This window comes from Podarcis tiliguerta, assembly GCF_965153285.1.
Source record: "Podarcis tiliguerta genome assembly, chromosome: 3".
Classification (NCBI taxonomy): domain Eukaryota; kingdom Metazoa; phylum Chordata; class Lepidosauria; order Squamata; family Lacertidae; genus Podarcis; species Podarcis tiliguerta.
In genome coordinates, this window is record NC_139536.1 from 105,750,231 (window position 1) to 105,777,787 (window position 27,557).

At 43.5% G+C, this 27,557-nt stretch overlaps 1 protein-coding gene and 1 long non-coding RNA gene across 18 annotated transcripts in view; one reads left to right on the forward strand and one right to left on the reverse strand.

Annotated features, from left to right (window-relative positions):
* The window catches only part of PLCB4 (phospholipase C beta 4), a 234,494-nt gene that overhangs the window by 125,340 nt on the left and 81,597 nt on the right, over positions 1 to 27,557 (reverse strand). For 3 of the 17 annotated variants that reach the window (XM_083431915.1, XM_083431916.1, XM_083431908.1), the window contains exon 1: positions 17,520 to 17,791. The exons of 13 other annotated variants lie outside the window; for them this stretch is intronic. The gene's annotated coding sequence lies outside the window, so the exon portion shown is untranslated. Of the gene's footprint in view, positions 1 to 17,519; positions 17,792 to 24,048; positions 24,293 to 27,557 lie in introns of those variants that run through there. One more of the 17 variants, XM_083431920.1, reaches the window with a different exon arrangement.
* LOC310673582 lies at positions 8,953 to 17,081 on the forward strand. The gene is made up of 3 exons (XR_014509136.1): positions 8,953 to 9,175; positions 9,714 to 9,758; positions 16,602 to 17,081. It is a non-coding gene; the product is annotated as an uncharacterized lncRNA (long non-coding RNA).

Consider the following 27,557-nt stretch of genomic DNA (forward strand, 5'->3'; position numbering starts at 1 on the left):
AACCCAGTTTATTTTGCAATGCTGTCTCTCCTAAGCATTGCAGAGCTTACTTATGTTCTCATGCTATCACAAAAAAGCAGTAATAAAGAGAAACAGAGAGCATCAACATCAACTGAGGCTGCACAATGTCACATAAATGTTTTAAGGTTGTGTGCTTTGCTGAAAATGCAATCTTAAAACCAACGTGGAAAAAACAAGATTTGGGTGAATGGGTATAACAGCTATAATGAATAAAATGTTTTAGGTTATGTCTGGAGCAGACTGCAAACCAGCTAGAATCAAAACAGCCTGCATTTAAGCAAAAGCCCCCAAACACCAAAGCCTTTAGAAAACTGGTTAGGCAATGTAGTTCCCTCTAGGTGTTGTTGGACGACAATTCCAATCAGCTCCAGCCAGCACATCCAATCAATTATATTGATTGTGTGTGTGTGTTTGTTGTATTTATTTTAATTGATGCTGTGAGCTGCTTTGGGTCTTGCACTGAGAAAGGCAGGATATGAAACAAATAATCAGGGGTGGTGCCAGTTCAATTCATAGCTGTCAACTTTTCCGTTTCCTTGCGAGGAATCCTATTCAGAATAAGGGAATTTCCCTTAAAAAAAAGGGAAACATTGACAGCTTGTGTTGTGTTGAGGGTACCAGTTTTCTCCCTCTGCCCTAGAGAACACAACAACATTAGTTTTCTCCAAAACTGATTTTATTCATTAATGGTTCATATCCCTTATTATCACTTATTACCCTAATCGCTGGATAAAATGACGGGCCTTGCTGTTTTCCTGCAGTGCTCCTTGGTAGGAAATGGACTAAATGTGACTAAAGAAGTTTCTTCTGACTACAGTAAGCCTGCAACTTACGTGGGCTGGGGTGGGTACATTCCAGAGATCATGCCTAAAACCCAAATCATGCATAGTCAAAACGCACTGAGTTCCACACGGTAAGATTGTCTAAGCATATATGTGCCAAGCAATTCTGAAGATGCAATTTGCCGATATAAAAAGCTATTTACAAATGAGAACAATGCACTGTCCAAATGAGATAGGGCAATCTGAGTTCTGAACATGATTTTGGAGAAACTATTAAACCTCAAACCTTCTGGTGCTAGTTAAATATCACCCCTTGCTCCTCATTAAAAATTATACATTTAATGTATTCCATTAGGCATACTCAACCTCCTTCCCTCCCCCCGTCAACCTCCAGTACAGTACATTTTGCAAAGTGCAATGCGTCTGATGTTTTTAATGAAGTCCAAGGCTTAATTTAACACTTATAAGTTGCTTTGCCAAAATCCGCTATTATTCTCACTCTTTTTTCTTTTACAGAAAGAAGCAGCAGCTGGGCTGGAACTCTGAGCAACACAGGTGTTAAGCCACAAAATGTATTAAGAATGCCCAATGGTGATTCAAAACTGTTAGCCAGAACATTAAGAGCTGCAAACTGGGTAAAATGAGACAACAGGAAACCGACACACTTTGGGATTACTAGAACTGAGAACTTCTGGGGAATATAAAGCCCTTGCACCATACCTCCAGATTTGATGAATGGGACTTTTCCTGTATTTGTATAGACATACAGTGGTGCCCCGCAAGACGAATGCCTCGCAAGACGGAAAACCCGCTAGACGAAAGGGTTTTCCGTTTTGGAGGTGCTTCGCAAAACGAATTTGCTATGGGCTTGCTTCGCAAGACGAAAATGTCTTGCGAGTTCTGCGGGGGTTTTCCCCCTCCCCCCTTTTTTCCCAGCCCCTAAGCCGCTTAACAGCTGTTCTCTAAGCCGCTTAACAGCTGGTGCTAAGCCGCTTAACAGCTGATCTAAGCCGCTTATCAGCTGATCCACTAAGTCGCTAATAGCCTTTTAGCAGCTAATCCGCTAATCCCTTAATAGCCGCTAATCCCTTAATAGCCTCTAATCCCTTAATAGCCACTAATCCCTTAATAGCCGCTAATCCCTTAATAGCCGCTAATAGCTGCTAAACCACTAATAGCGCTAATAGCACTAATCCGCTAATGGGCTTGCTTCGCAAGACGAAAAAAACCGCAAGACAAAGAGACTCGCGGAACGGATTCTTTTCGTCTTGCGAGGCACCACTGTATTTGAGTCTAGGAGAGATACAGTGGTTCTTTTATTAGATGGCCACTGGTCAAGGAAGAAGGAAGGCTTAGAATGGGGCACCACACATAATTCATACATTTTTCTTCGCCCTGCAAATGGGCTTCCTTTACTGGGCCTTAATAAAGGTTAGATGGTAGATCTTCTTTTAATTGCCCCAGAGTACTGTTAGCCCAGAAATGGAAACAGGAAGAAATTCTGACGAAAGAAGAATGGCAGGCGAAATTAACGGACTATGCAGAATTGGACAAAATGACAGGAAGGATTCGAAACCTGCAGGACCAGAGATTTACAGAAGATTGGAAGAAGTATATGAATTATTTGAAGAGCAACTGTAATCAACAAATTACGCTAGTAGGACTACAAGAAGTTTTGTAAGGAGAAATATACGAAGTATACCGAAGTAGAAAAAGATAGAGATATTGGTTATGAGTTTGAAATGTAATAGGGAAGATAACAAATGCATACTGAGAGATTAGATTGGAAAATTTTCAGGCAGGATTGATGGAAGTCAAAAATTTGAATAAGATGTAAAAGTATTTAATTACTGTTGAAAATGATATGTTAAAAAAACTAATATATATATAGAGAGATTATAGATATATAGATATATAGATATAGAGGGTAGATCTTTTAATTGCCCCAGCTAATTTTTTTGCCGTGTTTGCTGTCACCTGGTAATCTTGGTCCGCAAGAGGAAAAGATACTGTAGCAGTGGACGAACGACCTGGCATAGAAAACAGAAGAGGTGGAATAACCTTGTTCCACAGATCTTTATAGAGAGAACAAGCTAGCAGTACGTGCATTACTGGTTTGATAGCCTTTTGGCTAAGATCAAGTGCAGAGAGGTCTTTATACATTTAAGTTAGGACATGAGCAAAAAGCAGGTTTGTTAGTACTGCTCCAGAGAGTTTGAGATAGAACAGAGCTACTAAATTAAAACTTTGGGGCAGGGGGATATGGACCAGGTATTTACACATTTGGTACCCATTTGGAGTCAGCTATTGTCAGCTATTGTCCCAGGTGGGTGTGGGTGGCGCTGTGGTCTAAACCATAGAACCTAGGGCTTGCCGATCAGAAGGTCGGCGGTTCGAATCCCCGTGACGGGGTGAGCTCCTGCCAACCTAGCAGTTAGAAAGCACATCAAAGTGCAAGTAGATAAATAGGTATTGCTCCGGCGGGAAGGTAAACGGTGTTTCTGTGTGCTGCTCTGGTTCGCCAGAAGCGGCTTAGTCATGCTGGCCACATGACCCGGAAGCTGTACGCCAGCTCCCTTGGCCAATAAAGTGAGATGAGCACTGCAACCCCAGAGTCATCCGCGACTGGACCTAATGGTCAGGGGTCCCTTTACCCTTTACCTATTGTCCCAGGTGTGTGAGAGAGTTATGACAGAGCAGTTTCTTTCTCCAGACACAATGTCATACAGAGCATCATTTCCGCTGGCTTTCACAGGCCAAGTAATTGATTTCTGTTCGCCAACCAATATATCAAGGAGAAATAGGAGGATTAAAATTTGCCAGTGCCGTTGCTTTGAAGGCAGCCGGCTGAGTTTCAAGGCCAGGATCAATCCAGCTGAAAATGAAATCAAAGTCACTCTGACCATCACATTTTACAAAGATTCAGGCAGAATATGCAAAAAGATATATAATCCAGAATACCAATCTGAATGAATCAAAGTTGCACAAAGCACAAGTGCAGACTCTTCAATTGTCCCTATTTTCCAGGGACAGTCCCAGATTTATAAAAGCCATCCTGGTTTCACATTTGAACCCAGAAAGTCCTTAGTACATCCCTATTTTCACTGGAGATATATTGGAGGGTATGAAGTAATGCAACCCCCGGGCCAAGGAGATAAGTAACTATACAGTGGTACCACGCAAGACGAATGCCTCGGAAGACGAAAGACTCGCAAGACGAAAGAGTTTTTCGTTTTCTGAGTTGCTTTGCAAGACGGATTTCCCTATGGGCTTGCTTCGCAAGACGAAACATCTTGCGCCTTTTTTTTAAAACCGCCAATGCATTCCTATGGGAAACTGTCAATACACAGCAGTGCTTCGCAAGACGAAAAAATTCACAAGACGAAAAAACTCGCAGAACGAATTAATTTCATCTTGCGAGGCACCACTGTACAACCTTTAGAAGATATATGAAGGCAGCCCTGTATTTTTTGATGTTTAATGTTTTATTGTTTTTATAAATGTTGGAAGCTGCCCAGAGTGGCTGGGGCAACCCAGTCAGATGGGTGGGGTGTAAACAATAAAATGATGAGGATGTGGATGAGGATGAGGATGATGAAACAAGACATCCTTATTTTCGCCATAGAAATGTTGGAGGGTATGCAGGCATCTACCAGATCATTCTGACTTGGTGAATACAGTGGTACCTCGGGTTAAGTACTTAATTCGTTCCAGAGGTCGGTTCTTAACCTGAAATTGTTCTTAACCTGAAGCACCACTTTAGCTAATGGGGCCTCCTGCTGCTGCCGTGCCGCCAGAGCACGATTTCTGTTCTCATCCTGAAGCAAAGTTCTTAACCCGAGGTAATATTTCTGGGTTAGTGAAGTCTGTAACCTGAAGCGTATGTAACCTGAAGCATATGTAACCCGAGGTACCACTGTATAAGGAAAGTGTGTAAGGGGGTAACTAATTATTCTCAAGAATGCTTATAAGGAAGTATAAACATATGCTATAGGATGGGGTGTCCAACCAGTCGACTGTGATCGACACGTCGATCCCTGGTCGATCCCTGGTCAACTGGCTCCCCTAAAAAAAAAAAAAAGCTCAACTCTACCAGTTTATTTTTCCAAGAGTAGATCGCAGTCTCTTGGGAGCTGGACATCCCTGTTATAGGACATCAGACAACATAAAGGGTGAAAGAACCACAAAAATGTTTCCCCTCCACCAGTGGCGTAGCGTGGGTTGTCAGCACCCGGGGCAAGGCAAGTAATTTGTGCCCCCCCCGCTGCACTGTCCCTCCCCCAGATAGTCCCTCGCTCTCTCTCCGCACCGCACCGCACGCCTGGCACACACACCCCCTCCACAGTGGGCGGCGACCCGGCGGCTCGGATCGGATTTGCACAGCCAGCACTGCAGTGAGAGAGAGTGAGTGAGCCAGGTAGGGGCAGAGAGCTGCGAGTGCGAGCGCCCCCCCCCCGGTGTTGCGCCCGGTACGGCCAGCCCCCCCTGCACCCCCCACGCTACACCACTGCCCTCCACTAATTCCATGACTTCTGTGATACAGTGGATATGTTAGCTCAGTATTCTGCCTTCCACACGTCTAATACCTCCCACATTTTCTTACCAATGCTAAAAGGCTAAAAAGTTGTTTAAGTGCACTCTCTCTCTGAAGAGAAGCAAGCTAAATGAAAAACATGTCATCTGATGCAGCACATTTTTCTTTCAGCTTAAAAAGAAGACAGCAGAAGAAGAACTCTCGTGAATTAGAGGGGATTAGCCCCAACTGTTTTACAGTTCCAGGCTGCGCCATTTTCAGGCCTATCTTCTTACAGGATTACAATATATATATCTACAATGAACAAATGCTTCGCAACAGACTAATCCAGCTCAGTCTAAATTCAGAATGAGATTTAATTTTTAAAGGGCAGAAAAACCTCTTTGCAGTGTTATTTTATTCCCCAGGGTGTGAAACGTGTAAGAACACGTCAAACTGTTTTTACGCAACAGGGTTCAATCCATAAATACGTCCCACTAAACAGGCACAGGATATCAACAACCTGAAAAAACAACCTGAAAAATTCCTACAGTTTCCTCCAATAAAGGTCTTAGTTCTCATGCTGATCTTACTACCCCTCATGACACACCAGGATGCTCTGGTTCGCCACAAGGGAGAATACTTCCACTACTAGCACAGTAGTTTTCAATATTTGTATGTGGTTACCCATAGCTGTTTCGAAACAGAACATGTATCCAGTGGTATTTTTAAAAATACACACAGACACACCCACAATGTACATGTGATGTGCTCTTACAGAGTGGTCAAGGGACTAGGGTGGTGCTGTGGTCTAAACCACTGAGCCTCTTGGGCTTGCTGATCAGAAGGTCGGCGGTTCGAATCCCCACCACGGAGTGAGCTACCATTGCTCTGCCCCAGCTCCTGTCAACATAGCAGTCTGAAAGCATACAAGTGCAGGTAGATAAATAGGTACCACTGCGGCGGGAAGGTAAACGGCGTTTCCGTGCACTCTGGCTTCCATTGCGCCAGAAGCGGTTTAGTCATGCTGGCCGCATGATCCGAAAAGCTGTCTATTGGCAAACGCCAGCTCCCTCTGCCTGAAAGGGAGATGAGCGCCACAACCCCATAGTCGCCTTTAACTGGACTTTACCGTCCAAGGGTCCCTTACCAATGCAAAAATTGAAAAGGGCTCCTACATCTTTAACGGTTCTGTAGAAGAGAGAAATTCAGCACTTTGAGGTCCAGTGATAATGATTTTTATGGAAGTCTCTGCAAGATGCTAACTAAGCTTTATGAACTATTGTGACTGAGACGTAGTAATAATATCACAGCCGGTAGGTGGTGGTAATAGGGCCTCTCTTAGGGCCTTGAAATGCCATTAAAATCTGAGAAGAAAGGTGGATTTCATCAAGTGTAGCATATGTAACAAACTGCACCTGCTGACATTCCCTCTTCTCCACAACTGGGAGTCCTGGCCTCATTTTCACCTGCCCATCCTAACTATTATTCCTCTGCAAACATCAGAGTGCAATGATGGCTTCAGGAATGAAGTGTCTTAATCCGCATCTCTCTCCCCCCCCCCCCCAAATCTGGCTGTGAAGGCAGCCACAGCCTCTGTGGACACACAAGAATCAATTTCATCAGAAGTCAGTGACCCATCTGGTTCTAGTCCTCTCTACCAGCAGGTTTGTGTTGCTGTCCTTCAGATCATCACTGGGCTTGTTTCTCCCAGACCCAGCATCAACCTCCCTCCCCACCAGAAATGAACAGAAGCAATTCATCCTAGCTGAAGCTGCAGCAGGAGAGAAGAAAAAAGATGTTGGGAGAGATTTGATGCAAGCTTTGAACCCACAGGATTGCTGGCAGAACGTGGTAAAGGTAAAGGTAAAGGTACCCCTGCCCGTATGGGCCAGTCTTGACAGACTCTAGGGTTGTGCGCCCATCTCACTTAAGAGGCCGGGGGCCGGCGCTGTCCGGAGACACGTCCGGGTCACGTGGCCAGCGTGACAAAGCTGCATCTGGCGAGCCAGCGCAGCACACGGAAACGCTGTTTACCTTCCCGCCAGTAAGCGGTCCCTATTTATCTACTTGCACCCAAGGGTGCTTTCGAACTGCTAGGTTGGCAAGCGCTGGGACCGAACGACGTGAGCGCACCCCGCCGCAGGGATTCGAACCGCCGACCTTTCGATCGGCAAGCCCTAGGCGCTGAGGCTTTTACCCACAGCGCCACCTGGGTCCCTGGCAGAACGTGGAGTGTTCGCCAAATGCAACTTCAATAAGCTCCAACTCGTACGGCCAAAGGTCAGGGATAATGTGAGTTACAGCCCACCACAGATGAATGGTGCTGTGTTGGTTACTCAATTAAGCAAGGAACCCACTGGGTTGCAGTAAAGAAATCCACTGCCCAAGTAGAACAACTTCCAATAATTCAATGGAGCTTTCTCTCCTTTTCCTCTCCCTGAAAGCCCCCACTCCAAATCTGCACTGGGGCTCCCTCAACACACCAGAGCAGATTTGAGGGGTGCTGTTTTGGGGAGAAGAGAAAGTCTTAAGTTCTACCACACAAGCAGAAGTTGCCCTACTCGTGCAAATGTCGATTTCAGCCCATTGCCATTCATAGATTCAACTATATTTGGAAATTCAATGGGGAAAATTTGGGAAGGAGGTTATTTCTTTAGCTCAAGTCACAGATGTAGCCCCTTTTTCAGTTTTCTGCTTGTTTGCTCCTTCTTAACTTTCAGGCACCCTGGCTACCAAGTATTTAGTAGCTATGTGCCGCAAAATGGCAAATGCTTGGGAAGTGGTGGGGTTAATGTTTCATTGCAGAATGCAATAACAGCACATTTCCTTTGGCTATTAAAGAGATGTTCTCCAACTGCGAGAAGCTAAATGTGTGTACTTTTCAAAATGTACACTTTTGAATATGTGGTGCTGCTGTCATAAAACCTGGAGGAATGCTCTGCAAGAGTTGGCAAACGATGCTTTGAGATCATTTGTCACCACGATCCTCCAACAGCTTTCCGCAGAAAAACAAAAACAAAAGAAGGAACAATGGCAGAAAACCAAACACAACGCTGTAAATTGTGTACTTATGGGGGGTACCAAAGCATTAACACATGAATTGCAGGGGAAACACATCTGGGCTTCTTGATTTTGTGTGTGTGTGTGTGGATTTATACGAATGCAGGAAGAGAAGGACAGGTCAAAAGCCAGTTTTCCAGGGATATAGCCTTAGATTTTGCCTATGGAAGCAAAGCTTGACATTGCAATGGCACTCAATCTACAACTTTGGAAGGTGGTTGAAAATGTTTCCAGAACAGGCCCATGACCTGGTATTTAAATGAAATGGAAATAAGTCCCAACAAACCAAAGGAGGTTGTTATGAACAAATCAGGATCTGAACTTGCAAAAACTAAATGATGCACAGAAATTGTATTATGAAAGTATTTTATGCAACTAATACAAACAATTCTATTATGAACACAACATGCTGATTCCAAGTAGGTTCTGGGCCCAGTGTGGAAGCCAGCGGTGTATTGTGGTGGAGTCCACGGGGCCTGCTGCCCCGGGGAACAAAATTGTTAGGGGCACAAAATGTCAACTCCTGGTGAGCCTCAATACAGCTGCATGCTTCCATTGCTGGGCTCCATTGAAAACGGCTTCTCCATGTGAACCAGGAAGTGACCTCTCCAGGCAATGGAATGACTCTTCTTTTCTTATCTCTGGGGCCACAATCTCTTGGGTGACGCGTACGCCGTAAGGCAGTTGAATGCGTATGAGTACTCTGCCAGTTGCCCTCCCTCCCAAGCCCGCTCCATGTGGCTCTGGGCACTGGCAACCCACGCTATGCCACTGGTAGAAGCAAAGGGAACAGGAGGTACTTTTGCCTCCCCCTCCCTACTGTGAAAGCCCTGAGACATCTGAGGCAGGTATCTCATGCTAGTGCTGGGACTGGCAGACCTCAGATTCACTAGACAACTTGCCCTCATTCTGAACACCTGCAATCTAGCAAAGAAGAAGAAGAAGCGTTTGGATTTGATATCCCGCTTTATCACTACCCTAAGGAGTCTCAAAGTGTCTAACGTTCTCCTTTCCCTTCCTCCTCCACAACAAACACTCTGTGAGGTGAGTGGGGCTGAGAGACGTCCGAGAAGTGTGACTAGACCAAGGTCACCCAGCAGCTACATGTGGAGGAGCGGGGAATCAAACCTGGTTCACAAGATTACGAGTCCACCGCTCTTAACCACTACACCCCACTGGCTCTCAAAGGGGAAAGTTGAGGCTGCTGAGTGTTCGGGGGTTGCTGTTTATGTGCATGGAGTGGAGATCTTCCCTCCTGGGGCGCAGACTTCAAACTGGGAGATCTGCAAGACAGGAAGCGCCACTAAAAACAGCACTTTCTTGTTGTATCACAGCAGGGCTGTCAGGATGCGAGACAAAGTTCTAGATCGGAATCAATGGTAGGGAACCTATGCCTAATCTTTCCTTCCTTAAGTTTGTCTACGTTGACATTTGACAACAATGGGAGACCCTGAAAACAGAATAATCTAACAGTAGGGGATTTGTTTTGAATGGATTATAGCTATTCCGATTCAAAACACACACACACACCCTTCCTGCATCTTTACAAATATTGGATGGTTGAAATATTTGGTCATTAAGATTCCATTTAGAATGGAAGCATCTTTGGGATGGTGCAACTTTCTCCTTTAAAGGAAAAGCAATGCTATTTTTGTAGATAACAACTTCAAGACCAGGCTGCGTGTGCAGAGGCTGTTGGGCGACGAATGGTCTTTGGAGCCATACTGCCATTTTGGGAATGGAAAACGAAAGGCAAGCTTAAATGTCATGGTGCCTTTGCATTCTGAGATGTGAGACATTCTCCGCGTTGGGAATGATTACAGAAGGAATCAAAAACAAAATTCCCAATATCATGAGGCCCGTTATACAAGCTCTTGTGATGCTGCCACATTCGGAATGCTGTACATAGTTTCGGTCATTCCTCTTAAAAAGGATATCGTAGGAAAAGGGAGAAAGAAAAGGGTGCCCAAAATGATCAGTGGGTTGGGACGCCTCATCTTCTTGGAAAGGCTAAAAGTGCTAGGAAGGTTTTTAAGTCTGAGAGCAGGGAAATGATTAAGAAAGAATGTGATTTTATTTATTCAATTCCTTGTTCAACTTTGTAAGCTGCTTTCCGACAAACAACAACAACCCACACCTCCAAGCAGTACACAGATTTAAAAAATGGAATGCACTTTTGAAAACTTTTTTTTTGGGGGGGGGGGGACAACAACACAAAACAAAACATCACTATAAAAAGCAGAAAAGAGCGTCAGTCCGTCACCTTATCAAATGGCAAAACTAGTTCCAGGGACATCCAGCCAATACCCAAAGCCCAATGAACTTGAAACAAGAGGATTTTAACCATTATTTTTTTTCAAATTAAAATGGGATGGAGCTGGGGGGGGGCACCTTTAATAAATCAAAGTCCTAGGAGGTCAGGACTCTTTAAAGTGAGAAAGTGCTGTTTTAAATGTATAATGCATATGGGGCCTTAGTGGGAACTAGACCATAGTTTGTGTAACATTACGACTTGTTCACACATTACACTGAACATGGGCAGAAACTCTGTCTACACATGTGCATGTGTTTGTGCGAAAGGGTGTAAACCTCTTGCTTTGTGCAGCTCAGCTATTGCGTACGCAGCTACACAAACCATAAGCTTGTTGAACATTGCACACGAACACCCCTAATGGCATCAAGGTGTACAGTGGAGGATGTAAAGAGCTCTCCACCAAATTCCTGGGGTGCTGGAATAAAATTGAGACTTCTCTCTAAATTGCCAGTTGGATTCGAGTCTTTGAACCAGAGGGCTGTCCTGAAACCTGGGGGGAAAAAACTGGCCAAGTATCAACAACTTCAGTATCAAAATTGAAGATTTAAGAACTGAAATCAAAATTGTTCGACTTACTGCCTGCGGAAATTAAAATGGGTAAGTAATCCCAAGATTCTGTTAGGGGGTCTTTTTTTGTCTTCTCCTCTGAATTCATGCCCTGGCACTTCCCACATCAGGGAGCCTACTTCATCACAACCCAGGGACACATTAAAAAGAAATATTCATCACATAAAGCTATCAGCAGCAAAATCCTCTCGTGGCGATTTTACCACGTCAAAGGGGACCACAGGAATCAGCGATGGACAGAACTTCCAAATTTCCAATTAGCAATTGCTTTTAAAAACTGAACCAGAGTTCCAACCCACAGTTAATTTGCATAGAAATAGGGAATTTGAATTAATTGTAAAGAGCTCCTGGAGTGGTGATGACATCACTGGTGCACTGGGATCTATATGAGCTTTAAACCTCTTGGCAATGTGGCAAATGTGGTTTCTATTAGCCATAATGCTATCATGGGCATCTGGGGTGGGGTGGGGAAGGGAGAGACCCCTCCCTCAAAGAGCCAAAATTCTAGATTCCCAGCTCTCACTTAAAAAAACCAAAACTTTATTCTGAGAAACTGCCCTGTGAGAAACTGCTGCTCAGTGTGTCAGCCAATGCATGAATTCATGGCAGTAACTGGCATTGAGGAAAACGGATTGGGCCAATTAGCCAAAGGAAAAGCTAAATGGCCCATCCATCTGTGGAGGAACTTCCCAGTTCACATTTTAAAGCCTTTTTTTTGGGGGGGGGGTCCTTTCCTGGTGGAGAAATGATTGTGGCTTCACATAAAATAATCTGGAAATTCAAGGTTTTTAAGGTAGCTGTAGCAGTGGATCTACCAACAAAGAAAAACAGTAGCAGGCAAGACAGATTTTTCTAACTCATGCCTTTTGTCATACTAAAAAATCATGCAATTTCCCCTTGCTAAGCTTGTAAACTTTTTAGAAAACTTCCTGTCAATGCCAATGCAGATCACCTTTATTGTACTCATTTTTCAGGGGAGAGGAGGGCAGCTGAGATAGCCTGGTTTAGACCAGGTAGTAGAATTTTAGCATACCCATTTTGACTGGTTGCAGGCGGAGGAATCAAAATAGTATATGATAGCCCTACAGTGAGGCATTGCATTGTTATCTAGTTTCCATTATTATTATTTATTACATTTCTATACTACCCTTCATCTGACGACCGCAGGGCAGTTTACAATATAAAAACACAAAAATACACAACATAGTAACAAACAAAAACAATAACCCCCTCACAGTTTAGAAGGCCACAGATTGGCTAATGAGCCAAAGACCTGGAAGAATAGGAATGTTTTTATCTGGTGCCTAAATATATGTAACAAAGGCACCAGGCGGGCCACCCCAGGGAGAACATCCCACAAGTGGGGAGCCACCACCAAAAATCCCATGCTGCCCCCCTCCAGACCTCTTACAGAGGAGGTACACAAAGAAGAGCCTCAGTGTCCTGTTTGGTTCATATAGGGCGAGGCAGTCCTTGAGGTAGTGCATTTAGCGATGCGGGTGGCGCTGTGGTCTAAACTGCTGAGCCTCTTGGGGTGGCCGATCGGAAGGTCGGCGCTTTGAATCCCTGAGACAGAGTGAGCTCCTGTTGCTCTGTCCCAGCTCCTGCCAACCTAGCAGTTCAAAAGCACACCAGTGCAAATAGATAAATAGGCAGCACTGTGGCAGGAATGTAAACAGTGTTTTCGTGCGCTCTTGTTTCCGTCACGGTGTTCTGTTGTGCCAGAAGAACTTTGGTCATGCTGGCCACATGACCCAGAAAGCTGTCTGCAGACAAATGCTGGCTCCCTTGACCTGAAAGTGAGATGAGCAGTGCAACCCCATAGTCGCCTTTGACTTGACTTAGCCATCCAGCAGTCCTTTACCTTTACATTGCGTTTTTATAAGGGAAATGTTGCTATGAAGTTGATTGCTGCTGCAGCACAATTCATTTAGGGCTGCAGGAGGTGAAGGAATCAACAGGAAGAAGTGAGGATTTCAGCTATAGCTGCAAACTCATATGAACTAGACTATTATTTTTTGACAGTTCAACTCACAAGTAATCTAACAAAAGTTTCCATTAAGAAATGAGCTCTCTCACTAATCTGTTTATGTTTCACTGATTAAGACATTTCAGCTAAATTGCACAAAATACTCAATACTGAATATTCAAATACTGAATAAGAAAGGAGTGAAAATGCGGCTCTCGTGAACAACTCACAATGTGGTTACTTTAAAGACTCGTGCCTTCTAGGCGATTTAAAAATCTGAAGTCACATCAGGTAACAAAATAAGACTCTCCTTCCTCTCCAAGTTCCTTCTCATCCAGTATTCCTATACTTCTGAAATAAGGCTCCATAGGGCAGCAAAGTTGACATCCTGTTCCTATTTACAGAGCTTGGAGAGCTTCCATGTAGCATAATATGTAATCCTTCCTTATAAAAGACCAACCCCATAAGACCTCACGACGCAAAACAATTAACCAGGAACACAAACAACCTTGTTGGTTAGGTAAATAGAACTGAAAATACTCTCTTGTAATATCAAGTGTTTATGTCTTATGTCCACAATTACCCAAGATGCCAGAGAGGCAGTTCCCAAACTGCCCCCCCCCCCCCGCATGAACCACTTGAAAACTGTCAAGGGTCTTGGGAAGACCACATAATGGTTTTTGCAATGTGCTGTGCTAGACGCTATATAATTTTTAATTGCATTTTAATTGCTTCTTTTATTTCTCGTATATTCTCTATGTCATCGAAACTGAAGTTTGAACTCCATAGAATCCCAGTTGTAATACAATAAAGTACATTGCAAAAGAAGCAATAAAAATATTATTAAAAATCAATATGAATGCCTAATGTGATGGATGCGCCTTCTCCTGTCTTCATCCACAAATCCACAAACACACTGTTATTCTGCCCTTAAAGACAGATCCATTCCTGCTATTACTTCAAGCAACAGTTTAAAAGGTCTGCGCATACAACGGCATGTGGATGAGCATCAGGCTTAGAAACCCCATTCCTCCTTCCATTCCACTCAGGACAAGTACGTCTGCTGATCTACAAATTGGATATCCTGGTTTAAAACAAACTCTATTCAGTTGACAAACAGGCCAGCTTCAAACATGGGTTTGTTTAACAAGATGGCTTGTTTAACTAAGCATTGTTTGTTTTAAACCAGGACACTTGGTTTGCACATAATGCCAAGCTAAGTATGTGAAAAGAAAACCGCCCATAAAATTATGGGGCCAGCACATCACTCAGAAAGGTGCCTAAAATCATGACAAGACAGAAGTACTGTTTTGGGGGGACAGGAGGGCGGGCAGGTGTGGAGGACTCCCTGGTCCTGAATGTGGTAACTGTGCTCCTGAAGGACCAGGTGCACAGCCTGGGAGTCATTTTTGATTCACAGCTGTCCATGGAGGCGCAGGTCAATTCTGTGTCCAGGGCAGCTGTCTACCAGCTCCATCTGGTACGTAGGCTGAGACCCTACCTGCCAGGAGACTGTCCTCCCAGAATGGTGCATGCTCTGGTTATCTCCCACTTGGACTACTGCTATGTGCTCTATGTAGGGCTACCTTTGAAGGTGACCCGGAAACTACAACTAATCCAGAATGCGGCAGCTATACTAGTGACTGGGAGTGGCTGCCGAGACCACATAACACAGGTCCTGAAAGACCTACATTGGCTCCCAGTACGTTTCCGAGCACAATTCAAAGTGTTGGTGCTGACCTTTAAAGCCCTAGACGGCCTCAGCCCAGTATACCTGAAGGAGTGTCTCCACCCCCATCGTTCAGCCAGGACACTGAGGTCCAGCACCGAGGGCCTTCTGGCAGTTCCCTCCCTGCAAGAAGGGAACAAGGCAGAGGGCCTTTTCAGAAGTGGCGCCCACCCTGTAGAACGCTCTCCCATCAGATGTCAAGGAAATAACCAACTATCTGACTTTTAGAAGACATCTGAAGGCAGTTCTGTTTACAGAAGTTTTAAATGTTTGAGCTTTTAACATGTTTTTAATATTCTGTTGGGAGCCGCCCAGAGTGGCTGGGGAAACCCAGCCAGGTATAAGTCATTCGTTGTTGTTGTTGTTGTTGTTGTTGTTGTTGTTGTTGTTGTTGTTACTACTACTACTACTGAAAGGGGTCACCAGGCTGAAATACAACCATCCCCTTTCCCACACCTGAACTGCCAGAAGTGGTCAAATTAAATATGAGATCAACATAATTAGCAATACAGAAGACCATTCTGTGCCCCCCCCCCCCCAGGTACTGAAACAATCCAAAAGCAGGTGGGTCAGCCAAAAATTCCTAGATAGCCCCGAAGTGACCAACAAGTCACACTGAGAGGGAGGGAGGGAGGTGCTGCTGCCAGAAGAATATGAGGGAAGAAGACAGCCATCCAGCCTTTATATGGCCATCCCACCCAAAAGCATATGAGTGACACAAGAGCTTTGTACAGGTTTTCTCTCTCGGCCTGAACAGGCCACAAAGATGCCCTGCTGGTCAGTACCAATGCAGAATGGGCATCACAACGGGCCCTGAGACAAACTATTTTTTTACGGCACATTTCAAGCTAAGGAGTATTCAACAGCAGCCGTAATTCTGCAGCAATGAATTAAATGAGAAAGCCCAACATTAGAATGAAGGAAATAAAGACCTGCCGTACAGGTTTGAGAACAACGCTGCCAGTCTTTGTTGGCAATAAAATATGACACAGTTGCTTCTTTCTAAGCAATTTACTGAACACCTGGGTCAAGGAAACATAGTGAGGCTGCTGTTTTGTTTCTCCCCAACCAGCAAAAAAAAAGAGAGAGAGAAACGTTCAAGGTTTCCAGAGGAAACATTTTATAGAAACAATGGAATGGAAAAACTGGCAATCAAAGTAAGTGTCCTTGCTGAAATGTTGCTATACAGTACTACTCAAAAAAATCTCAGTACAGTGGTACCTCGGGTTACATACGCTTCAGGTTACAGACTCCACTAACCCAGAAATAGTACCTCGGGTTAAGAACTTTGCTTCAGGATGAGAACAGAAATCATGCTCCGGCGATGCAGCGGTAGCAGGAGGCCCCATTAGCTAAAGTGGTGCTTCAGACTAAGAACAGTTTCAGGTTAAGAACAGACCTCCGTAACGAATTAAGTACTTAACCCGAGGTACCACTGTACTGTATAAGAATTAATTTAGACATTTTTTTTAAAAAAAAAACCTGTAAAGATGAGCTATTGATTCTTGTTTCCAATATGTGCAGATGAACTCAGGACTCGTGAAATAGGAAGACTTAACAAATTCATTTTTCTGCTGGCAAAACCTCCCCCCCCCCCCTTTAAGATCATTCTTCTCAGTTGATACAGTTTTCTTTTTTTGCAGATCAACAGTGCGGATAAAATCTTGGCTGTAGCAAACCAAAGAAAAGGAAGTTTTCATCTCAACAGAGTCAGGATTTGATTCATTAAGAAAACCTTCAGCAACTGAGTGCCTGGCATATGTTTTGAACTGCAATGCCTATTACCTGCAGCAAGCAGCACCAAGGAGAAAAGGCTACTTTAAGATGCATCCCATTCTCTGATCCTTTTAAAAAGCCAGCTGTATATGAGAACACCACCGTCCCATCAAATCCTGGGCAAGGACCAGGCAAATGACATCACAAACCAAATTCATTTACACTATGCAAAACATCTGTTTTATTCAGCTCGATGGATACAGGATCGAACTAAACCTCCCTTTAGTTACGCGGTTATAAAGTCCCTGCTAACATGCAAAAAAAGGGGCTGTGGAACAGAAACGTCAAAGAGCAAGAACCAAAAAAGGCACATTTTTTAAAGCAACCATCAAACACATAATGCCTATATACACCGTATTTTTTGCTCTATAAGATGCACCAGACCACAAGACGCACCTAGTTTTTGGAGGAGAAAAACAAGAAAAAAATATATTCTGAATCTCAGAAGCCAGAACAGCAAGAGGGATCGCTGCGCAGTGAAAGCAGCAATCCCTCTTGCTGTTCTGGCTTCTGTGATAGCTGCGCAGCCTGCATTCGCCCCATAAGATGCACACACATTTCCCCTTACTTTTTAGGAGGGAAAAAGTGAGTCTTATAGAGCAAAAAATACGGTACTTCCAAAGGAAATAAAATTTGGGGAGGCCAATAATTTTTCTGGCACTATTAATTGCAGAGCTAAAACCAATTTGTTTTACGGGACTCCTTTTTTTTTTTTGCATGCGAAAGGTACTATTTCAAGGGACCTGGAATATATCTCAGAATATCAGTACTAAAAGATGTCTTACCCTAGACTGTGAAATCCCAGTCCGCAGCCTTCAACTCTTAGGGAAGCGGCTGCACAAACCGATGGAGGAATCGCACTGGGCATTGTTCCGAAGAGGACTCCTTTAAAGCAGCTCCTCCAGCTGCTTTAAAAGGAAGTTGTTGATACATAGCAAAATAGGCATCTTGGGGTGTGTGTGCCCCCCCTTCTCTTAATAAAGCACTTGCCAAGAAAGTTTTTTTTTGGGGGGGGGGCGCTCCCCACTCTGCAGACTGGCTTCTTCAAAAGTGCCAATTACCACTTTGAAAAGGCAGATTTTTGCCCTTGTCCCTCCCACACATACACAAAAGTTCACCAAGACATGACACATGCACATCAGTAAAATGTGGAGGGAAATAAGGGAGGTCTTGCTTCTGCTTATCTTTAACTAATAGCTTAACATTTGCCACAGCTAATCATAGCTGTAAAGCCAGAAGCCTTGCCTTAGTCATTGCAAGGGGAACACAAGTTACTTACAAGTACATCTGCAGGTTATTGGAACGGATAAAAAAGGGTTTTTGAAACAAGTAGAAAGTTGTTGAACTCCTTTCGACACACGGCTCCAGACACTGCATTGTTCGATGGGCACAAGCTGTTCATCCCGCCACCCCAAAACCCAGAGTTGAAAAGTACTTTTGAAATATGTTTAAAGCATATTTTCTTTTAAAAGGATAACTTAAGGCATTTGGTGTGTAGATACACAATGTCACAACATACTTAAACTATAATCCTCATGTACAAAACATTTTGTTTCTATGCTTTGGCTTATTTGACCCCTTCTGTATTGATTTGCTTACACCAGTTACATTGCTGAAATCTGAAAATACCTAGTTTGAAATACAAATTTGTCCTGCTTTTAACAACCACCTCAATGTTGTTGTTCTTTCACTCCTATTACACTACAAGCCAGTGTCCTCATCTCTCTCTCTCTCTCTCTCTCTGCCCCCCCCCCCCCCCCGAATGCTGTAATGGCCATACCCCTGCTGCTACATACCAAAGTGTCTAGGTTTTAGGACAAACTTAGGATAATTTAGTTCAGCCTCAACCTTGGGTCACCTCTCAACCTTGGGTCCCCAGATGTGGTTCGACTACAACTCCCACCATCCCTAACTAGCAAGCCCAGCAGTAAGGGATGATCAGAGTTCTAGTACAGCAACATCTGGGAATTCAAAGGTTGAGAAAGGCAGCCCTAGATCCGCGATGTACCAGAGGGTCTTTGTACCTGAAATATGTGCTCATCCATATCTGAGAGACAAAGTGCCCTGGACATAAAATTTCCTAAATGGATTCAGGTGCCATGGAGAAATTCATTTCCCTGGTTCCTTGGTACCTGGGATACTGCCATGATAGCATGCAAGATGCCAACAAATGGCTACAATTTCTAGATCGACTCTGTATCCCCAAATGGAAACCAGAGTCAGAGGTAATACATTTTCTATTACAGGGGAATGACCAGGAGCTCACCAAGTTAGTGGCTAAATATCTCTGTTTGGTTTTTTGTCATCGAAATACACTGCAGACGTCTGATCTCCCTGGAGACCAAGAGATGTGATGATAGACTGCTCTGCCTCCTTTCTTTTAGCACTGGGGAAGTGGTAAATCTGTATTGATTTGTTTTGGATGTTGTATGTGATGCCAATAAAAGGTTTTACGGTTAAAAACAAATGGCTATTAGTTATGATGGCTGTGTTCTACCTCCACTGTTGGAGACAATATGTTTTTGAATACCATCTCCTACGGATGACCAATGGAGATCATACTATGGTGCTCAAGTCTTGAGAGGAGACTTCCTGTGGGCAACTGGTTGGCCACTGTGAGAAAAGAATGCAGAAGCTGGATTGGTGATTGGGAGTTGCCGCCAAGGCCACATAACACTGGCCCTGAAAGACCTTCGTTTCCGAGCACAATTCAAAGTGTTGGGTGCTGACCTTTAAAGCCCTAAACGGCCTTGGCCCAGTATACCTGAAGGAGCGTCTCCACCCTCATAGTTCAGCCCGGACATTACCATCACATTGACTTCAGCCTTTAGAATTTGCTAGCTTTGAGACCTTGGCGGGACTTCTCTGCCTCTTTGTTTCACCATATATTGGCTAAATACCTGCCTATTGATGGCATGTATCATGTGCCACATTAAACCAAACAAACCTATGGTTGAATGTGACTGTGCTGGGACAGGCTGCTAAAGAGTTCACACTGCAACAAAATAAGCCAGAGTCTGGCTTGTCATGTGTAAAGCCAGGATCATGGCTTGTTTCTCTCCAAACAAATGGTAAGTGGGAAACTAAGAACAAGACCTGAAGCAGAAAAAAGCCACAAACCTAGATTCAGACAACACAACAGGCCAAATCTGGCTTGTTTCATCTGCAACACAGCAGAAGCAGGAGAGAAGCAGAGTGGAGTGAGAAATTTTGAGCAGCATCTGTATGCTGCAAATTTACATTAAACCATCATTTGTTTTCAGAGATGGTTTAATGTGGCCCGTGAAGCTCAATGTTTTCCAGACGCCAGGCTCCAAGTAAAACTGAAGGCCATGATGGGAATGTCATGCAAAACTTTAGTACACAAAGAAACGATGCTTTAAGATAAACACACTGATCTCAGAAAATATCTATGCAAATTTCCTCAAAACCACTTATGGCACATATGGAAGGAAATGCAGATTATTTCATTTCCAAACCACTAAGCACAGATTGAATCCACAGGAAAACAAGCCAATCAATACACAACGTAATAAAGAGCCAGATTGTTCTGGTAAGAAACCACATTCGCTATGGCCCAAGTGAGCTCACTTTTACATTTTTACGATCAGAAAAGCTCTCCCTCCTGTTTTTTTAAAGTAGAACTGTTAAGCCGTTTGTGATCAATGTGCATTGCATCCATGAGTTAAAGGTAAAGGGACCCCTGACCATTAAGTCCAGTCGCGGACAACTCTGTGGTTGCAGTGCTCATCTCGCTTTACTGGCCAAAGGAGCTGGCGTTTGTCCGCAGGCAGCTACCTGGTCATGTGGTCAGCATGACTAAGCCGCTTCTGGCGAACCAGAGCAGCGCACGGAAATACAGTTTACCCTCACACCAGAGTGGTACCTATTTATCTACTTGCGCTTTGACGTGCTTTCGAACTGCTAGGTTGGCAGGAGCAGGGACCAAGCAACAGGAGCTCACCCCTGCGTGGGGACTCGAACCACCAACCTTCTGATCGGCAAGCCCTAGGCTCTGTGGTTTAGACCATGGGTTAGATCCATGAGTTAGTGACTAGTTATTCACAATCTCTGAATGGTTAAAAAGGAAAGAAAATGAACAAAGGAAACAATAACCCACATAACCCTTTTTGCTCTTAAAATCACAAACATGGTGACCTTCAATTGGAGCCACCCTAAAACATGAACATGTTGGGTGTTCTTTACTGCTCATTTTCCAGCCCTAGGACATTTGTTATGAGAGATGAGACAATATTCCAAATGTGGCTGGAATATAGGTTCACATAAGAGCACTGTGGACCTGAAGTTTGTCCTTGCAGATTCTCCAAAAGAAAAACAAGAAGACTGGCAAGCTTCCACATCCTCTTTACCAAACTCGATTATTGGAATGAAAACGCAGGACTGAAATGTTATTTGTCACAATGAGAAACAAACTCATGTCAAACCTGAACTCCGTAGAACCCTAATAGGTCTGCAGTTTAGCATTACATTATTTAATCTCACCAGTTAGCTTTTAAAAATTTATTTCTTAAGGAATTTGAGAACTATATGTCATGAGCCTTGCAATGTTGTTGGGCCGGGAGTCAGGGCATTAAACCCTAATCAACTTTATAATGAATTATTGTGTTGTATGATATTTAAAAAACTCAGCCAAGTCTAGTGGCGCTCCCTGGTATCCATAGTTAAGACTATACACAGGCAAAAACAAGATTAATAATTTCAGAACTGAACCCAAATAGGGTGGTCACAGTATCTGCCACTGCTGAATAATTACATACCAGTGTCACTAAGTTTGGTAAAGTCCTGAGAGCCTAATTCAGGGTGTGTGGGGTGTGTATTAATGCAGAAAGACAAAAAACGCAAACGAAACAGCAGAATCTCTTTTCGGAGGGCTAATTGGTATTTTATCACGGAAAAACTAAAATCCTCCACCTTTACATGCCCCTTGGTTCCATACCAATGTTTTCTGGTAGATCATTAGCCCCCTTCCCAAATTGTTTAGGGTTCCTCATCTCATAGAGGATGCAACAGAAGGACACCTGACTCTCCATCGGACTTTTGCCAAATATGCAAGGATATGTCGCTGGTTTTTGTGTTGAATATATGCTGTGTGGTAATTTATTGGCCTAATAGGTATCTATTGCAACTAGTCCATGCAGAATGTAGGCACCCTTTATATAAAGGTAAAGGGACCCCTGACCATTAGGTCCAGTCGTGACCAACTCCCAGGTTGCGGCGCTCATCTCGTTTTATTGGCTGAGAGAGCCGGCGTTTGTCCACAGATCATGTGTCATGTGGCCAGATCCAGATCATGTGGCCAGCATGACTAAGCCACTTCTGGCGAACCAGAGCAGTGCACGGAAACGCCATTTACCTTCCCGCCGGAGCGGTACCTATTTATCTACTTATTCCGAATAGGATTTCCCTTAAAAAAAGGAAAAAGTTGACAGCTATGGCAAGAAGACCAAAACTTCAACAAAGAATGGGGGGAAAAATATAATTTATCAAGGAGACCACTGTAAGCAGATGAAAACATTAGCAGGATTTAATAACACTTGTAATGTAGCAAATTTCATGGACAATATGGAGAGATGTAAAAAAATGGATTATGAAATAATATGCACTTGAAAAGGTTGATAATAGGACCCATGGAGGGGAGAGTGGGAAGTCTGGAGATTCAGGGAAATCTCTAAATATGGATATGTATTTTGTATTGTTATAATGCTACACTTGTAAAATCAAATAGATTTTTTTTCCAAAAAAGCAACAACCTGTTAGAATGTGTGTGCACTTGAATTTGAGTTTCTATTCTTCATCACACATGTGCACATTGCAAATTGGACAGCGCATTCATTAGAGCATGAGACTCTTAATCCCAGGGTTGTATGTTTGAGCCCTACATTGGGTGAAATATTCCCTTCTAACACTACAATTCTATGATTTTATGAGCATGGACACCAAGAGACAAGGACGTATGCCCATTATTCGACATGCTGCAGTTGGAAATATCCGTGTTTACCTAGTATATTTTCTTTTCTTATATAAATTTATTTATTTGGTTTTTCAGAATAAAATTTCACAGTCACATGTCCAACTTACAACATAAAAACAAGATTCCAAGGAATCTCTTGGACTTTCCTCCTCCTCTTTGTGGGTCCTATTGTCAATCATTTCCTCCTGCATCTTTTATACTAATCCAAATCTTTTATCTCTCCATTGTATCCAAAATTCATCATTAAACTACAAGTGACATTCCAATCCTACTAACAATCTTAGCTGTTTACAATGGTTTTTAAGATCAATTATAAAATTTCCCCATTCCTTTTGGTCTTTCTGATTCTTCATTTTAGCTGTTTCAGCATAATCCATCAACTTGATCGGCCATTCTACTCTGGTAGGGACTTTATCTTCTTTCCATCTCTGGTACCTCGTATAATTTCAACCAGGGGCATCTACCTTCATGGTTTTGAAATGCTGAGATCTGACTGAGGTTATGCCTCAGTTGATTCTTCCTTGCTTGCCTCGATGTGAAACATCAGTGCCCTGCTTCCCTGTCCACCCCAACCTTTCGCCGCCACTGAAACAGGAAGCATTGTCGAAAGCATTTTGAAGTGCATTTGCTTCATAATAAACATAACCATATCCACTTCAGTATTAGTGGCTCGGTTAAGTTTTAGGAAACAGCAGTTGTGGTTCGTGTTGCACAAGACACCCTGAGACAAAGTCAGACATTGTATAAAGCAGGAGTGAAAAACCTGTGGCCCTCTAGATGCTGCCAAACTGCAAATCCCATCATGCCAAATCATTTGCCATGCTGGTTAGGGCTGGCTGGAGTTGGACTCCAATGGCAACTGGAGTGACACAGGCTTCTCAACCTTCGAATAAAGCATGCAGAAAATAAGAGACGTCAGCAAGCTGTTATTTATTGGCTGGGGAAGGGAAGGGAATGGCCGCTCAGATAACAATCCTTGTTGCACTATCATTGCTCCCATGTCCACCTGTGACCCATCAGAGACTATCCATTCAAAAGTGAGATCCCTCCCAACCCCAAACTCCACTGAAACGGTCTGGTTCCAAATATCTTTCCGAGAGAAGTTGCACACAGGTTTCATTTGGGCAAAGCAAAAAAAAAGGAATCAACACGCCTCGCTCAAACGTGAAATGCCATTTTCCTCCTTCCCTCACCCGTGCCTAATTTTCCACGCAGAGAGACCAGCTGCATTTAACAGCTCCATAAGAAAACATCTCCAGCAATTAGGAAGCCCACCTGAAAATGAATTTCTGGGTTACATAAAACGATGCTGCGTTTTTTACCTTTTCTTCTCAGCCTCTCGTGCTGCATGGACTGATTACCTTTTCACCTCGCACAGACACAAAAGGTTTGACCAGGAACTTGCAGACACAGCTTTGGAAAATATTCCAATGTCACTGAGCTAAAAGGCCGCCCGAGTTGACTGAGCTGCAAATTCGCCTCTGGGTGTATCACATGGCTGAGGCTGTTGCCTGCCTCTGTATGATCTGCCTTGTTCTCTGAGAGTTTACCTCTCCAATTCCACCCCCCCCCCCTTCTCTCTGACTTCCTTTTAAAAGGAAAGGTCCGTGTATTTTTCCCTTTGACATAACCGAACTATGTAACTTAAAGCTTCTCACACTATTAAATTTCAAGGTCTCTAGTTGCTTCTGTGATGCATTGTATTAAACAGAATTTAGGGAAGCCATAAAAAAGTGTGGTGTTTATGGATAAATCTACAGGTCAGATTATCTGCTTCTCACTCTCTCTCTCACACACACATACACTCAAAAACTATTTTAGAACATGCTTCAAGAAAAACTCATACTTGAAAATATAACATATACTGATTTTTCCAGCTCTTCTCTTTCACCTCAGAAACACAGTCATCATAGCCACTGATAATAAGTCTTGTACTCCATGAATTTGTCTGATTCTCTTTCAAAGCCAGCCAAAGAGTCCAGCTCCCATCAGCATCTACCAGCATGATGGAGGACGCTGGGAGTTATAGCAAACATCTGGTGGGCACCTGGTAGAGCAAGACTGCTCTGTTCTTACCATATTCCTATTTGCTGTGGGTATAGACCAATTCTATGCCCACCTTCTATACCAATTCTTCTGTCCATTCTCACATATTATTATAAACCTGGTCTCTTGACAGGGAACTTCAAATAGGTAAAATAGGGTTGCCTCTCTTTTTCTGGCCAAAGTTTTCCAGCTATTTTGAAGGAAAATCACCAAAAACGACACTGCCGACATGGATTGCCCAGACACTGTTTCCGAAAGCCAAAATCTGGCTATGTCCAGGAAATTCCAGGTGTGTGTCAACCCTAACCTGGTAAAGTCATTAAACCAGTGAGTTTTACAGGGTAGTGATATGGATGTATACTCTGATGTTAAGTCCTATTGCATCCACTGTGACATACTCTCAAGAAAGCAAATGTGCGCAGCATCACAGCCGAAAGCGGCTTCTGTTGTAAGGGCAATGCAAGAACCAACAACGGTGCAACAGGTCACAATGTACAGACAGCAAAACACACACAGTTTCGGCACAGTCTCCCTGAGATAATGCGTGAAACGTTGGGAACTGGAGAGCAAGTCTTTTCTTAACAGCATCCCACCTGTCGGCACTTTCAACGCTACAAGGAAACAAGACGTGCAGGACTTAAACCTCCAGGACAAGTGGGGAAAGGTTGCTCTCTCTGTGCTCGTGACCCCAAATATCCACCATTCGTGAGGTGCCATTTTCACTGCAAAAGGCAACATTTTGTGAGGCACGGTCACGTTGGCCAACCCATCTGCCCGCTCTTCCAACACAAATTGCCCATTCACACATCCACTCTGCCTCTTTCTAGCTTCTTGGGGAGGAGAAGGAAGAAAAACAAACTCCTCTCCACCGCCCAAGCAATCTGGGCGGTGCCCTCTCACAAAACGGTCCTTCCATTTTGCCCAAAACACTGAACACAGCCATCATGTTGGAAAACACCACCATCACAATCGGCAACGCAGTAAGCTGCTACAGGTTTTGCACACTTCCTGGAAACACTGCACACGGGCAATTCTTTGCGGGGGGGACGGGACAACACCACTGATCTTCTTCTACGAGACCATAAAAAGGAGGAGGAAATCCTCACGCTACACAGGATACTCCATATAGACGCAAGCAATTATCAATGCAATCACTACCGTTCAATCTATACCTCAATTATGGCCTGGATTTCTTATTAGTATCAAAGCTCATTACCTCAGTAATTTGGCACTCTGAAAGCTCTTCAAGGGAAAGGAAGGAGGAAAGGGACCCTAGTATTCTGGAGAGCGTTGGTTTTGTTTCAAAGGATATTTACTGAAATGCATGAAACCACAGCCGAGCTGTTCTGATTAAAGCTCCCATTCCCAAGTACCGCTAAACAGAAACAAATGCCACTCTTAGCTTTCATTCCACAAAAATGCTTCAGCCTCGATTATACTAATAGGCTGAAAACACTTATCCTCCCCCCGCACCCAAATAATATGTTTATATGTCAGAGGTTTACAAAATGCCCTTTAGCACCAATGATGGAATGGACACAGGGATGCATGTAAGACGGCTGCCTGGACAGAGTTAGACTATTGGCTTATCTAACATAACATTAGCAAAAGTTCTCCTGAGACAGCCCTGAAACTTAATAAAGTTGCTGTCAGTGTAGACAATACTGGGGAGGCTGCCCAAAGGCAGTTTCCAGCATTCCTATGTTACTGCACATTGTACAATCTCTTTTTAAAAAATATTTATTTGGTTTTTCAGATTAAAATTTTACAATCACACAGTGGCGTAGCGTGGGGGGTGCAGGGGGGGCCGGCTGCACCGGGCGCAACATCTGGGGGGTAGGGTTAGGGGGCGCAAATCCACGGGTTAGGGGGCGCAAATTACTTGCCTTGCCCCGGGTGCTGACAACCCACGCTACGCCACTGCAATCACATATCCAAGAAGACAAGATTCCAAGGACTCTCCTGGACTTTCCCCCTCCCCCTTTGTTGGTCCTTAATCATTTCCTCCTGCATCTTTTATGATAATCCAAATCTTTTACATTTCCATTGCATCCAAAATTCACCATTAAACTGCAAGTGTTATTCCAATCCTACTAACAATTTTAGTTGTTTACAATGGTTTTTAAGATAAATTATAAAATTCCTTATTAAAGTTTTGGTCTTCCTGATTTCTGATTCTTCCAGACATTTTACCCATTTCGGCATAATCCATCAACTTGATCTGCCATTCTTCTCTGGTAAGGAATTTATATTCTTACCATCTATGGGCAAACTCTTGCACATTGTACAAACTCAAACTCCATTATGCAAAAAAGGAAAACAGGGGAGAAAAACCCAGGAGAATGCAAGCAATCAACTGGGTTCCCAGACCTTTAAATTACCCTTTAACCTTTTTATAATGCTATTCTGAACATCGTATATTTTAGTCCCTGCTTAATTCTTATTGTTTTTGCTAACATGGCTGGGGTTTCTTAACCTGACATTGCTGTGACAGGGCTGAAGCTGCTTTTGTTGCAGTTAAACTGCAAGTGTGTGTGTGAGAGAGTAATGTTTATATACTGCTATATCATGAAAATATATCACAGCAGTTTACAACAATATAGAAACATAAAACCAAACAGTAACATTAGAAATGACTTAAATAGAAAAAGGAATTAAAACAAACCATCAACAGGTCATTGGGGGGGTATTCTTAATTGCCTGCATAGGCCTGGAAGAATAGTTTCCCTTTTTTTCCCCCAGCAGGCATTTAAAAGTTGGCACTGAATCTCTAGTGGCAGGGTGT